At 32.3% G+C, this 16,088-nt stretch overlaps 1 long non-coding RNA gene across 1 annotated transcript; it reads left to right on the plus strand.

The window, feature by feature from the left end:
* Nucleotides 1–7,352: 7,352 nt before the first annotated feature.
* Nucleotides 7,353–11,625, plus strand: LOC107437995 (uncharacterized). The gene is made up of 2 exons (XR_011637970.1): nt 7,353–7,772; nt 11,371–11,625. It is a non-coding gene; the product is annotated as an uncharacterized lncRNA (long non-coding RNA).
* The last annotated feature ends 4,463 nt before the right edge of the window (nt 11,626–16,088 follow it).

Genomic DNA, 16,088 nt, shown 5'->3' on the forward strand with positions numbered 1-16,088 from the left:
ATATGTATATATAATATTTATTAAATAAACTACTCCCGAAATGAATTCATTCTCAGAACTACAATAAGAATACAATTTACATCTTTTCACTCCTTTCAATGGACAGAGGTTTTTTATTGTGTTCTTTATGGGATACATATTTCAGAACGACGTTAATGATTTCTAAAGTTCACTTCCTTTTGAACTCATTAGAGATTCAGTTTTAGCAAGATCAATTATGACAAAAATCTCCGCAATAGCTTGTCATTCCATCTCAATCTTTACTATATAACAAGTAAGTTTTTTTGTTGTCATTTGTCATAAAAGATTGGTTTTATTCATTCATTATTATTACTTTCTCACAATTTTACCAGTTTGTTGAACGATTAAAAAGATCTTAATTTTAATCTAACTCGGATAATAATGTGCTATGATATGTAAGAAAGATACTATGCTAAATACTATGCTATATAATAGGCTATCATAGTGTATTTATAAGCTATATATAAAGAACACTTAGTTATTTAAAACACTAGTAACCAAAACCGATGAATTTTATTTTCTCACGTTGTCAACGAAAAACTGGAAGAAATTGAGCTATAAATTGGGCAGAAAGGACAGGTTAAACAGTTCATATAAACAAGTAAACAGTTCTGCAATTTCGTTTAATTATGATTAATAATTAACTCATGAGAAAGATGCATTTTATAGACTGGTGTTGGTCACGAAATATATTGGGTTGTCCAGAAAGTAATTTCGTTTTTAATTTTATTTTACTTTATGAAAATGAAAGACGTTTTTCACATAGTGAATAAATATTTCATTAAACTAAATATTGTCCATTCTGGTCCAATAATTTTTAGCATCTATCTGCGGGTTGGGGGGGGGGGGCAAGATTATACGCGCATAAAGTTTTTGTTTTCTGTTGGCAAAAAAATTGATCCAGGGGATTTTTAACTCCTTATTTGAAGTAATGGTTTTACCGTCTAAAACATTTTGTAAAGAGCTGTTGGAGCATTGTTGAAGGTCGCCTCCAGCAGCTTTTCCTGTTTTTAGCAATTAGCATAGTTTATATAAGACGCTTCTTTAGCTTCATATGCTGGGTCTTTTATATATTTTCTTCTACCTTTGCGTGCACTTCTTTAACGTTCTTTATTTTTTGATTTGTATGATTTAAGTTATTGTTTTCTATCTGCTTTTTCATCACAGTTAATAATTTTTAGGTCAATTTTTTTCTCTCTTTAACTAAATGTTTGGTGTCTCCAGATATTCAGTCATAAGATTCATGTTCTTTCTTCACAAGCATTTCTTCTGTCTCTGAATAGAATTTTTTAATTTTCTCCCATCTTTTATTTACCTCCCTATCTTTATCAGTTTCCTCTTTTAGAGTTTGGAATCTGTTTTTCAGATTCAAGGTAAAATTAAGTGTAAGAGTAATATTTTGTAGTTTGTCAGTATCGTATCTGGTTCTGCAGTTGCCTCTATTAGTCAATATATTATATTAGTATTATTTCAGTCAGTTTTAATTTTACTCTTGCTCTAACTAATTTGCAAGATTCATAGGCAAGTAGAAAAATCCTTGTAAAAAATGCATAAGCACCTACAAATGATACAGAAGATGAAGAAAAACACTAATTTCATAATATCTTACAAGATACTTAAGTAATATAAATAAAAAAGACGCGCTGATTGTTATGGGAGACTTAAATGCAAAAGTCGGCCTCGAAAATGTGGGAGTTGAATCAATAATCGGAAGAAATGGACAGGGATTAATGACTGAAAGTGGAGAATGTTTCACAGTCCTGTGTATAGGGGGAACTCTATTTTAACACAAGGTAGTTCATAAAGCTACCTGGATTTCACCAGATAAAAAATAAAAAAACCAAATTGATCATACTACTATGAATAGAAACACAATCGATAAAAACATTTATGAGACATTAGTACCAATGTCGACTCGATTATATTCTAATTGGAACATGGCAAACCAAACAATTTTATTCCTTTCGTTTTCTATTATTCGTTCTTAAACTGTTAGTTATTTTTGAGACAACGATATTTATTTTCGAAGTGATATCTCAAGTTCATCTAATAGAGCTGGTTGCTTAATATCAAGATATAAAACGTTTTATATTTATCGGAGCTACCATAATATATTTGACAGCAATGAATAATGCAATTCACAAATAAGTAATATTGTAGCTAATATAAATCATTACACTTTTTTTCAGATTTTATCTAAATGATTCAACTAACATCTAATGATTGCAGGGCACTAATTGGAGCATCTGTAATTAATTTCTTGATAGCTGGTAGTGCCAGACTTTCAACAATATTATTTGTCGAATCATTAACTCGTTACAATGCAAGTAGGAAAGAAACCTCCTTAGTTTATGTTTTGCCTTATCTGTTGAGAACTCTTTCAGGCAAGTATATATTATACCAGGGCTCGAAAAAACTTAGAAATTTTACCCGTCCCAGAGAACGGCTTGTCCAACAATGTACCCGTCCTCCTTTGACACTAACCCGTAGCTTCTAAATAAATAAAAATACAATTTTCTCCTACTTATTACAAACATTTATATAAATTGCACAATGAATTAGTAGTTACTAGGATTACAAATGCTAGGATTTCATTATACAGTAATAAAATACATACTAGATTACTGATAGTAACCTAGTATTTCTTTTATGAAATAATTTAAATAACAAAGGTCAAGTTATCTGGAATTTCAATTTATCCGAGGGTACTGCGTTTTTTAAATGCATCAAATATGACGTTTGCCAGCTCCACAATCAAGCCAATGATTTACAGAGGTTTTTGCACAGAAATCTGAAAGGGGTTTTCCATTTAGGTAAATGTTCATAATTACGTTTAGCGCTTCTTGTAAGACCAGTACGTAAGGTGTTTCTTTGTAAGTTCATTGCTGAAAAGCCCCTTTTAACCGCTGCAGTACTCCCAGACATAGAAAACATCAATCCCATCATGAGCAGTATGTCGCTGTATTTCTAGATTAGAGGGTCATTTTAGAAGTGAGGAGCTAGATTCTTGTAGGATAATGAAAATTGAAAATGTATCATGAACAATTAACGGGAAAATAGCTGTCCGCGCGGATGTCAGATTCGAGAAATTCGTTGTCCGCGAGGAATTTTTGACCGCCGAGGACGGGCGGACGGGCGATTTTTCGAGCCCTGTATTATACCATGGATTATTGAAAAATATGATAACTCATTGCTATAGCATTTGATGAGGTCATTCTTAGCGACGGTTACAACTATTTGTGTATTTAGGGCCTGATTATCGCCTAGGCCCAATAGGCACGGGCCTAGGGCCCACGCTTTCTGTGGGGCCTCAAAAATTAGTAAAAAATCCACAATATTACTTAAACTTTTTTCTGTAACTGTTTTTTAAACTGTTATTTTTTATCTCCAAAAAGCATTTTTTATTTCAAATTTTCTTTATATCGGGATAAACCAAACTCGTGTAAACATTGCATTAATCAAATTTGAAAGTACAGCTGAATTTTAATGGGTGCAATTTTTACTCCAACGGCCTAAACAAATGCAACGAGAATGCATGTTCGCAAAGTCTCTTATAGATGATTAGTGTCAACAGGAAGTAAAAGCTTATTCTTAACAAATATGTAAAGCTGTAGATGGAAGGCTACAATATTTAAAATACTAATTCAGCTAAGCACTTTTAGAAAAAACAAATGATTTCAATTGTTTGTGGTCATCAAACTATTTTTATTTTCATACAACATTGTTTTGTTGTTTTATATTTTGCTTTAATATTTAGATGCGTAAACTTTATCTTAGAAAAATAATCTTTAATTGTCTGCTTTCAAAAGTTCTTAGAACGTTCCACTTGAATCCTGCACTTCAATAGATTCTTTTTATTGTTAGGACTACTCTTCAGAAATTTAATTTCAAAATACTTTGTTAGGGTCCCGGAAAATTTTGTTGGCCTTGGGCTCTAATTTGTCTTGATCGGTCCCTGTGTCTATTCGGAAAAGTAGGAGTCAGTTGCTGTATTTAGGACTACATGTACTATAGTGCTAAAAAAACCTGTTAACCGGGAAATTAACTATTTAGATTCTTCTTTAACCTGTTCAGTTCAACTCGTTTCACAATGGGGTCTTTTTTGTCCGTAGTCATCTGTAACATAACTACACCGGCAAGTAATTTCCAAAATGTTTTGCCCTTTGCAGTAGTAGTTTGGGTAATATTTCGTCATAGCCAGTAATTTAAGTTAAGGTTCAGACACTGTCATTTGCATTTTGCACTTTTTTTAGGAAATATCAAAATATACAAAATTTAACATAAGTTCGTTCAACAAAAATTAGTTTCTACCTACAAAAACATCCACAGTTCTTTTTAATTTCGTAATGGAATAAATTTTCCTGTTTGCTAGAAATCCTATCGTTTCGTAAAGGAATAAAAATTAGAGAATTTTTTTTAGTTGCATGTAAGTTCCTCATGAAAAATCAACATGTGGAATATTTACATATTTTTAGGAACTAACAATGAATGCGTACACTTATTTAGCGTGAAGTGTTGTTAAGTTATGAGTGAAATAGGAAAGTAAGTTTGGATGGAACTTCTGAGCTTACTTGTCTTCTGAATTAGATTCTAAATTCAAGAAAATCAACTATATCGTTTCAAATCATGTAATATAATTTAAAAGGAGGTCTTTAATTAATTTTAATTTTTTTAAAAAATATTACAAATTATTTTCAAATTTTAAAAAAGTTTTAGAAACTGTGTGTGTTTTAAACAAATTCAGTTCTGTGTTTTACTTTAAATAATTGATGAATTTCCTTTATAGGTCCTCTGATTGGATACTTTGATCAAATATTCGGATTAAGAAAGCTCATTATCGCGGGATGTCTGGTGTCAACGCTAAGTATAGGGTTTTGCTTTTTCGCCGAAGATATTTTTACAGTCACAATTTTGTGGGGTGGACTATTTGGTAATTTCCTAAGACCTATTAACTATAAACTTTTAGCTCGAGAGTACCTACTTCACTACCAATGATTTAGAATTTTAGAATATGAGATCAAAAATATTTCTACCCGTCTTTGTGAAGTCAAATCTTTAATTCTTAAAATAATTTAGTTTTACTACTGGAGGAAATTAGACTTAAAGCAAATAGTTAAAAGTCGAACAGGAGCGCGCTCTGTTTCTGGGTTTGAATTATGAATTGAAAAAATTGGAGAGCATATGGTACACCAATTCGCATTGTTTTTTCAAAGCATTTTATTGTCTTTTTAAATCAATTACAGTCTTCAATATTTACCTCATTAATGACAACAAGTGCTTACAGCGAATAAAATTTCTTCAATTAAAACAAGAAAAGAGGAGTCCTAAAATAAGCTTCTCCTGATGGACAGAGATGTGTATGAAAGACAAAAAAATATAATGAGATATCAAATATTAGACGTAACTTTATTTTTACACATAATTACCAAGTATGCTGAAAACATTGCTTTATAAGCTTCAAAAAACTCTCCTAAAAAAAAATCAGGGTTCTGCATACAGAGGAAGCATTGAAGAGTTTGTGCGATTTTACCATTGCTTCCAAAGTGCCTTCAACCGACGAGACTTTTCTTTAAAAGCAGGAATTGGAAGTCACTAGTTGCGAGATCAGGACAGTATAGCTAATGGTCAAGGCGCACTTAACTAGAAGATGCAACACGGTTTTATGTTGCCATCGCTGAAATTCACATCATCATTCATTAATAGAACGCTGGATCTGAGAAGGCTAAGCCCTTTTTCTCGAATAGCCATATTCTATTTCGTCAGGTTGTAACAGTACAACGTAGCACTTATTGTTCCAACCTCTAAAAAACCTAGCAACATAGCCCTTGGACCAGACTGATAGGTTATCACCTCTGCTTCGACCATGATCAAATGATACTCAATAGTGTATGAGTGTCTTTCATATTCAGTCACTGTGCCTTGTTTATCTCATGGCTGTTCGATTTCCTGCAAAGAACTATGGGTGGGGGGAAACTTATTTTCCGAATCACCCTTGAACATTAATTGATGTGTCCTGTAAATAACCAACGGTTGGAAAAATAATTTTAAAAAAATTGAAGGAGATAAAAATTTACGGATTTACCAAGTTCAGCTTAGAAAACCAGAACATTATTCTTACCGTGTCTTAAATTAGTTTCAAAGTCCATTCAGAGATAGCTAAAAACAGTAAAGTGAGGTTATCAACTGTATTTCAGATCATTCCAATTGAAATATTTGCTTGGATATCCTCTGAACTTGTGTTCAAACAGCGCTTTATTGTTGCTGCAAATAATGGTTATTTATTTTATTCTTAACAAGTTTCAAAATAGCTACCAAGTTCGTCAACAGATAGTATTGCTTACTGTAAGAACAAAAACATGCCATTTAGATGACAGATCATTTTAACTAAAATTCTTACACGAGTATCAATTTGTCCTCAGAATCTGTCACTTTGTTGCTAAAAATAGTTTTTTTTTTTTTTTTTANTTTTTTTTTTTTTTTTTTTTTTTTTTTTTTTTTTTTTTTTTTTGGAAGAAACGTTGTTTTTATTTTTCTCTCAGCTAGTAGTGCCATCTGTTACAAAACTTTGTAACTATTTTTGAAATTTAGTGAAGTTAAAGCTCCTGGATTCCTTAGAAAAAAGCTTATTTTTTAAATCGGTGGTTATGTTTTCAATACCAGGCATGTAAGGCGCAGTAAATATTTAATTAACTTTTTAGACGTGAGAAACTGAATTAACGGTTTTTCTACAAATCATTCATCCTTAAAACCCTTGTTATCTTCATTTTTAATTTTTAATTTCATTTTTCTGTCGCGTTATAAAATATATAGCCTCTTGAATTGAATACTTTCAAATTAACAAAAAGCCACTAACTTGCAGTTTTTCGCGGTATCGATTTTGTGTTACTCAGATTTTTGTGAATATTTTGCAGGTTTCGGTTACGGATTATCACACCAAACTATTCCACCTTATCTCAACCAACATTTTTTTGAAAATAAAAGCACAGCAAATGGTCTGGCATTGACGTTTGCAAGTCTGGGTGCGACTTTATTACCTCCGGTAATGCAGGTTTGCATAAACTTGTACGGATTGTCTGGATGCTTCTTAATTCTCTCTGCTATGGTAGTCCACACGATTCCAGCTAGCCTAGCTATGAAAAATCTTTCAAATAATGTTCCACCTAAGAAAAATAAAAATTTCTCTGCAAATGGCTTCAATACTGACACTAATTCTGCAAAACAAATCCAGAAAAATGATAAAGATAATTACATTGCAGAAAGAAATATAAGAAATTTTCCTGGGAATAAGATTTTTGTTGTTTTTATCGACCCAGTATTTATCATAATGCTTATTATCAATGGCTGTTTTATATTTATTATTATAACAATATGGACTATAATTCTTGATTACAGCTTGGATAAAAATTTAGATGAGAACATAAAAATGCACGTAGTTACACTTATATCAGTGTCTGACTTAATTAGTCGTTTCTCTTCTGGATTTATCATTGATGCAAAATACATGGAACTCACCAAACTGACATTCATTAGTTTCTTCAGTACGGGTCTATTGCTTATAGTTTTTGTGTTTGTGTATAATCCTTTGTTTCTGATGATATGCGAGTTCGCAATATTTTTCATATTGGGATCAACGCTGCTTTTAACTATTGCACTGGTTCCAGAATTTATAGAAGAGGATAAAAGGACTATGGCTCTAACTAGTGGAAATCTACTGAGTATTCCACTTATTTTAGCAACTCCATCTATAATAGGTAAATATATAAACTTTCACCAATTAAAAAGATTATAATATATAGTAAGCGACTTTAAGCATGCATATTTTTTTTAATATTCTGACTGATCTACTGAGTATTCCACTTAGTTTAGCAACTCCATCTATAATAGGACATAAACTTTCTGTAATAGGACTACAGGGTAACAAAAAAATATAGGGATCATTTTTGAATGTTTATATTTCCAAAATTTATTACATAAATTCAGTGATGCTTCTCAATATGTCGACCTCCGGCATAATAGATTTGTCTACAACGCTTCGGCCAGGATTTTAAAGCCCGCAAAATGATTTCCTGGGGGATTTTCTTCACCTCTTCTCTAATAGCTCTTTGAAGGCCTCTCAATGTAGAAATTCTTCGCTTATTCAGTTTGTTTTTCAGATGTCCCCATAGGAAATAGTCGCATGGTGCAGCATCAGGACTGTTTGGAATCCATTGTTCTGGTCTCAGGAATTGCACTTGCTGATCTGTTAGGAATTTCTGGGTGACCTTAGATGCATGCGATGGGGCAGAGTCCTGATGGAACACAGCATCACCATTAGGGTACAATCTGCAGTAATCATCCTTAAGAAAGGGCTTTAATATCTTCTGTATGTAATACTCAGAATTTATTTTGGCCCCAGGTTTCACAAACCGAGGTTTGGTCACACCATGGGCGGATATGCCCATCCAAACCATTACGCCTTTGGGATGAGGCACCGTGGTTGATGGTGTCAAGTCTCGCCTGTTCTGCCCGCGACTAAGATATTGAACTTTAGATTTAGCATTGGTATCAGATAGATAGATCCAAGCTTCATCAGTTGTAATGAACTTTCGCCATCTGTCCTTACGGAGAAGCTTGTAGAGGGGCCATGAACGTTGCCTCCTAATCTGCACCGATCTCTCACTTAAATGATGACATTTAGGTTTTTTATGGCATTTTTTCTTCAACTTTTGTTTTAGTTGATAGCTTACAACTTGCTGACTCACGTTAAGAGCTTTAGCCATGCTTGCCTGTGTTGGTGGATCCGGTTTTGATGTCATCTTATCAAGCTTCTGCAAATCTGATTTCTTCAATTTGCTTGGCCGTCCACTTCTTTTTGGTTTTGCATTATTTTGCATCGATCCAAGTTTTGAATTCTTGATGCGACTGATATGGCTGAGTGAAATCGCAATACCTTTCTTTTTAAAATGGGTTTCTATAATTTTGTGGCTCCATCGAAGTTCTAAAAATGCTTGTACTTGACCAATTAGCTTTTTGTCAAATTTCTTCAAAGGCATTTTTGTGATTTTATTAAATAGTATTGCAATTGAAAGTCTAATACCAGAGCTTTAGATCAGCAAGCTATATGTGTGAAAAGGTTTTAAAACTTTAGTGGTAGATAGCCACAAAAGTGATCCCTATACTTTTTTGTTACCCTGTATAATAGGATTAAACAATATATAAACTTTCACTAATTAAAACGATTATAATATATAGTAAGCGACTTTAAGCATGCATATTTTTTTATATTTTGACTGCTTGATTTTTGCTTTAGAAACATTTTATGTTAACTTTAGTTATCTCTGAAAATTAATATTTGATAAATATTTATTGATTTGTTCAAAGGTGAATTTGTTTATTCTTCACACGAAGGAACAAAAATTTCTAGATTTTCAAAACCATTATAAATTTTTTATTTATTCAGAAGATATCTAGTTTTGCATTCGTGAGCTAAAAAAGAATGAGAAAACAGTTTTGTAGCACTATATAGTACTTAGGGGTAAGAAGGCGAAAATAGAGTTCTTAGGTTGTTTTTTTTAAAAGAAATTCCATGAATAAAATTAGTTACATTTTTATTTAAAACATTAAATTAGCTCTTTAGCTTTTAAAATAAAAAAATTTTTCGGGTAAAAAACTGTATTTTAAAGGGACAAAGATTTTTTTAGAAATATGAAAAACCCGGCTTTATCTGACTTGGTTCGAATAAAATCGAGTTGATCCGGGTAAGCCTGTTTTTATGAATAAAAACTGGTATATATAAAAATAATAAAAAATATTTTTTCATACTTAAATATTTATGTTTTGCAACAAGTTCATTTTATATCCATTCTTCACTGATATAAGATAGAACATTGATTTCATTAGATTCAATGCAAACAAATTTATAGAAAACAATAAGTCACTTTAATTAATAAAAATGCCAAATGCGTAAATAGGTTTAAAGCAGAATTTAATAATCATAAATTTTTGCTGTTTTAGTTAAATCCTTGATAACTTCCTATCGAATTTATTTTCGTGTTATTTCATTTAGCGTAAATAAATGCATAGCTATTAATACTTCACTTGCCTAGATAGCGATGCCAAATGAATAATTAGATATACATCAGAACTTGAACTGTTTTGACATAAAACTTTTTAACTTCTAAACTAGCAATACTGTTGTTGTATTATGCCACTTGTCAGTACTGGCAAGCTTATTTTAAGGAAGAGAGGTGCACCTCTACTTGTTTTCGAGATGTGCCATCTATGGCCAAGAATGTGACTTCTGACACACACATATCACAGCCCGTTTTAAAGGGAGGACGCATTTACAAGCCATGCATCCATCCGGTGTAATTGTGACCTGATCTGTTGTAATTGTGATGTGAACCAGAGCATGATCAATATCCGATTCAGTACGCCCAGAATTATTGTTTTTTCTTTTATGGGAACTTGGAGCACTTAGTGACCCTGACAGGTTTAGTGCGTACCTGTCACCATTTTGTTCACGGAGAGTCTTGGGCCGGCGGGGATCGAACCAACGACCTCTTTAACATGTACCAAACGTCCTTCCAACCAGGCTATCCCGGCGCTGGTAATACTATCGACTAGGAATAAAATTGGTTTCATTTTGGCCACCACAAAAAGGAAATTTATCGGAAACAATTGATAATTTGTTTCAATAACAATATTTAAGGTCTATAGTAACTCTATTTTGCTTGCCTCTATCCTTTCCTCCATCCAGTATAGAGGAAGAGACATAAAGTGCCCCAGTATCTTAAAATCATGTTCGTATCGGGTACCGAAAATTTGTAATTTACACTAAAATAATAAGAAAAATCACTGAAATACTTAAGGCCGTGGTAGTTCAGTGGTTAGAGAATCAGACTCTGTTCCGTAGGGGTCGAGGTTCGATTCTCGACTCCACTGAGACTCATAGAGTGCATGCGATATACTTGCACGTAAGATGTGTGAATTGAAAGACCTGTGGTCAGTCCCTGATCAGTCCTCGGGTAAATAGATCAGGAAAAATATCCTTCTCCTACAGATCTCACGAATGAGTGGTGCTGCCATCTATCCGTGGGTGCTCTGAACCACGATGTTATTTCAACCTTGCAGTGCTCTTTTGTCAAACTTAATTCGCGAAAGGACAATGGCTGATGGCGAGCTTGGCGTGTCCAAGTATTATTAGAGACAACAACAATAAAAATACTTACATGAACTTCGAAACTATTATCAAATGCACCGAAATGACATTACTTTCCGGTCCCCCTAATACTTACTCGAACTACTAAAATATTTTATTATTTTCGCAATATCTATTGTCCATAATAGAGGCTTGTCCTTGTCTTTCAGGTTACTTCAGAGGAACTCATGGTTCATATGACGGTGTATTCTATATATTGGGCATAACATCTATTTTCTGTGCTTTTTCAGCGTGTTTCCTTCCTTATCTAGCGAAGAAGAAAACGAGAACTCCTGATCTTGAATGTGCTACATAGTGCCCGAACTATAAATAAACAATGAAAGGAAAAAGAAAAAACAGACCGTCTGGATTGTATTACGTGATGCCCGATCTATAAACAGACAATAAAAAATAAAGACTGACAATCTGAATTGATGCATGAACTGTAAATACACACTAAAAAAATTTTCTCGTTTCTCCGAAAGAAAAAGTGAATAGTGTGATCTAAAATAAATACGTAATAAATTCTTAAAAACTGCTTAATAAATATTTAAAAAAAATGCATTTTTTTTATTCATTGACTAGCAAAATTTAGAGAGTATCTGCATTGCAATTTATTAATGCGTATTATATTTGGAAAAAAAGAACAGTCGATTTAAAAGGACGCTAAGCACAGGGTTAATGTAGAGGCATTAATAAAATGTAACGCTTACGAAAATTTTTTTCTAACGGAGCTGAAGGTTTTTGGAATTATATTATTATTTTTTGAGAATTATATTATTATTGGAGAACACTTTAATAAAAAGGTCAAATAAATACCCGATATTTTTCGCGATATTGTGGTCGACTCCCTAATAAGACTTATCCAGTTAAAAGTGCTTTGCTTGAGTCTTTCTCCAGAAATAAAAAACTAACAAGTCAAAGTCTAAAGAAATGGCATAAGAAACTTTGACTATTTTACAAATCAAAATTTAGCTGTAAATATTTAAGCCACAAGCCACAGGACTCACTCGAATATCGTGTAAACCTTTATGTGGTATGTTTCTTGGATAATATTGCCCAACTTGCCCCATTTCTAAATTAATTCAAGATAAAAAGAGTAGGGTAATTATGACCACTTTTGGCTCTTTTATTTTCAAATCGAACTTCATGTCTCCTTGAAATAATTAAAATTAATATTGTAATCGTTTAGGGCAATTTTTTAATTCTTTAAGAATGTATAAAAAAATCATTATCTTTAAGTTAAATGCTTAAGCTCTTAAAGGTTTGGTCATAACTACCCCTCAAAGATTTTCAAAAAGTTAAATTTTGGGGTAATTCTGATCATATATGGGGAATAATGAGCATTCAGCTAATGTACATTCTAGAACTGTTGTTGACTCATTGCCATTCCTTTCAAGTGACCCTTACCACTGTTTTTCCCTTCTCACACCTATTCCATGCACATGGGAGGTGTATGTATAATGATGATTAATATGTAATGATAAAGTATAATATTTTGTCTGCTTTACCTCACGTATTCATGTATAATGAAGACAAAGCAGGCTTTATCTGACGATAACAGTTTTTTTCTGTGCAACTGCTAATTCTAAAAATCCTCTTCTCTATCGGATTTTTTTTTCTTTTTCTTTTTTGAATTTTTGACCCAAAAAAAGCAATTTTTTATTGCTGAAACTGAATATATGTTCTATCCTAAATTCAAAAATGCAAAATCTGCTTTATCTCACGTATAATGAAGACAAAGCAGGCTTTATCTGACGATAATAGTTTTCTTCTATGCAACTGCTAATCCTAAAAATCCTCTTTTTTTTTTTTTTTTTTTTTTTTTTTTTTTNTTTTTTTTTTTTTTTTTTTGAATTTCCGACCTAAAAAAGTAATCAGTTTTTTGTCAGCAAGCAGTTTTTTGCTTGACCTATTGGTGGTGAAATACGTGATTCCCAGATCTCCAGTTTTCCTTGCAATGCACCCAAGTTTTGTCTTGAAAAAATACACCGTGATTACATATTTATTAACTCTATTGTTTTAAGGTGTTTAAGATAAATATCTGCATAAAATAATTATTAAAATTAGGTAAAAATATTTTGGAAAATGATTTTCCAACTTTACCGTTTAAACAGATATACAATCAGTTTTGGGTATCAGAGCCTAAAAATCATACATCATAACTATTTAGACATGCGACGGTAACACTGATGAAAGCGAAACTAAAGAAAGTGCAAAATGATTTTCGATTTAAATACAATGCGGGAAATCTCACTTCGAAAATGGCGAAGAAAGTGGGACTAGTTGCGCCATCTTTTAGCAATATTCAAAAATACAATATGGAAGGATACAATATGGAAATAGACAATAGTAGAGTATAGGATTTATACAATATAGAAATACAATATATATGCATGGCAAGCGACGCCTATTATACAGGCACAGAAACGCTGAATTTATGAGATGAGACACCGACAGAGAAGGGGTAAAATTGATACAATGAAGATGCTTGGCTTTCTTCAAGGATAAGGAAAGGTATCCCTTCATAAAGCTTATAAGCCAGTCCTCTCTTGGTTTACCATTCTTAAAAATATTAGAAGTTGAATTTTTAAGTCGCTAAAATTCTTGCCTGTTATAAGAATAATCAAACATGGTTCTTGACAATAAATTCTATACGTTCTTGCACTTCTTTCAAATTCCTGTTCACAGCAGCCAGCTCCCTGATTTCTAAAATAACTTTTCTTCTAATTTGCAGCTGATACTGGCATGCCGTACTTTCTTTCAATCTTTCACTGGCTCATATTCTTGGTTTTTACATAGCAACAGCTTCTGGCAAGTTCTTTGGAGAGTAAGAAAAAAGATCTAGAACATAAGCAAAATAGAGGATAGAGGATCTAGAACTTATACAAAACAGTGTATGTTCTAGATATTTTTAGGCAACAGAATATAAAAAGTAATCAATTTTGAATTGAATTGAGATATGATCATAATTACTCCATTCAGGTAAAAAAAGAAGAAAGAAAATGGGATAATTATGACTATGTACTTTTAGGTCATAAACTTTAATACAAATCTAAAGTATCAAATGCGAAAGAACATGGGCTTAATACATGAGCCGAGTACATGGGCTTAGTTATAAATCTATTTACACTTACTACTAATGACTTTGAATCAACATGAAACTGTTTTTCATAGATTTGAATAGCTTTTAAAACCATTTGGGGAATTTTGACTCGATATTTTTTTCCGAGAACTATTTAAAGTTTCCCGGAACAAAATGAACTTGTGAAACTTGATAAAAAGTATTATTTTGCATTTTTATCGTGGACAATTTATTTTTAAAAAATGGCACTGGTCACAATCATGTCGTGGTATTAAGTTCAATACTTAACCCTAAATGTAACATAAAGAACAATTTTTTTTATTATCTGTGGGCTAACAATTCTCTACACTGGGCTAAAGTTTTGCGGAAAAATTCGAACTTTGAAGTTTTATCTCAAGAGTCAGCTAAAACCTTAACTTTATTGAGTCAGTGAACTGAAAAAAGTATTTGGGGAAGTATGAACATTAGCTTATTGTAGAAATTAATTACTTTCTATAATAGGTTAATTTTTCGATGTAAAAGTATAGTTTTCGGTGGCCAGGTTTCTACAGATTTCTTAAGACATCAATTCGCATTCGTCATTCTTACGCGGCATGCTTTTGTATTTATCTTTTAGAATGTGATGAATATTCCAAAATAAGAATGACAAAAAATAAATATGACATAATGAATGGCATGATTCGTTGAATATGACAAAAAATATAGCTTTAATTACATTAAATAAATACTAACTGTCTCTAAGGAACAGTTACGGTACACCTGTTAAAATAAGTAGAACTTCAAGTATTAAAAATCGTACAGTCGAAAATCAAACCAAAAAGCCCCTGCTTGTATTGCAGAAGAGAGAGTGAATTTAATTTTTGCTTCTTGCATGTTCACATTTTAAGACCTTGGAGGTATTTTTCACAATTGACGAAAATGGGTATCGTGAGAAATTTATTAATAAAATGTTGAGTATAACATATGCTAACATTTTGAACAGGAAAAAATATGTATAAAAGTGAATTGGCTCACGAATAAGCATATTTATGTTTAAAATTACCACGGATGGGGAAATATAATCTTTTTCCTTAATTTTTAAAAAGTTATATTAGCCTGCGTATTTCTTTCTAACACGCGTTTTTACTTAACTATCAGCAGATTTTAAACTATCAGCTAATTAGATGTTTATTTTTTTTCTCGAGATTTCCTCTGCTTCTATTCCTTTTTAAGCACTTTGTTATTAGGTTGTTTCCCCGACAGCACACCTTAAAACAATGAGAAAAAAACATGAGCTTTCAACATTGCATTCGAACAACTTAACCTAGAGGAATAGATAATATCACAAAATGATCCAAAAAGTATTCGTAATGTATAACAAAAAAGGCGTACCAATCGGTTTAGCCGCTTAAAAGATATTAAAACGAGTTTTAACCTTAACAGTGGGCTTTAATAAAGGAATTTCGTATTTTCGATACTGCGCCTAAAATACATGGCTCCAGAAAGCGCTGATTGTTTACAAATCGCACCATAAAAATTTGTAAACTGTTGAAAAAAAAGAAATGATCCAAAATCTGTGCTGTCGTTTTCGAGTTATTTGACTAATTCATCCCATACAAACAGAATTTCGCTTTTGTATAGAGATATCTTATTTAATATTTTTTTTTTAAGTTTCAGAAATCAATTCCCCCTTAGAGCCGTGGTAGCCCAGTGGTCACAGAATCAGACTCCGTTCCGGAAAGACAGAGGTTTGATCTTCTACTTCGATAAGACCCACCGAAAAAATGCGATATAAGTATATTCATAATCGTAAACTCGTAACCT

Source organism: Parasteatoda tepidariorum, chromosome 10 (genome assembly GCF_043381705.1).
Source record: "Parasteatoda tepidariorum isolate YZ-2023 chromosome 10, CAS_Ptep_4.0, whole genome shotgun sequence".
Classification (NCBI taxonomy): Eukaryota; Metazoa; Arthropoda; class Arachnida; order Araneae; family Theridiidae; genus Parasteatoda; species Parasteatoda tepidariorum.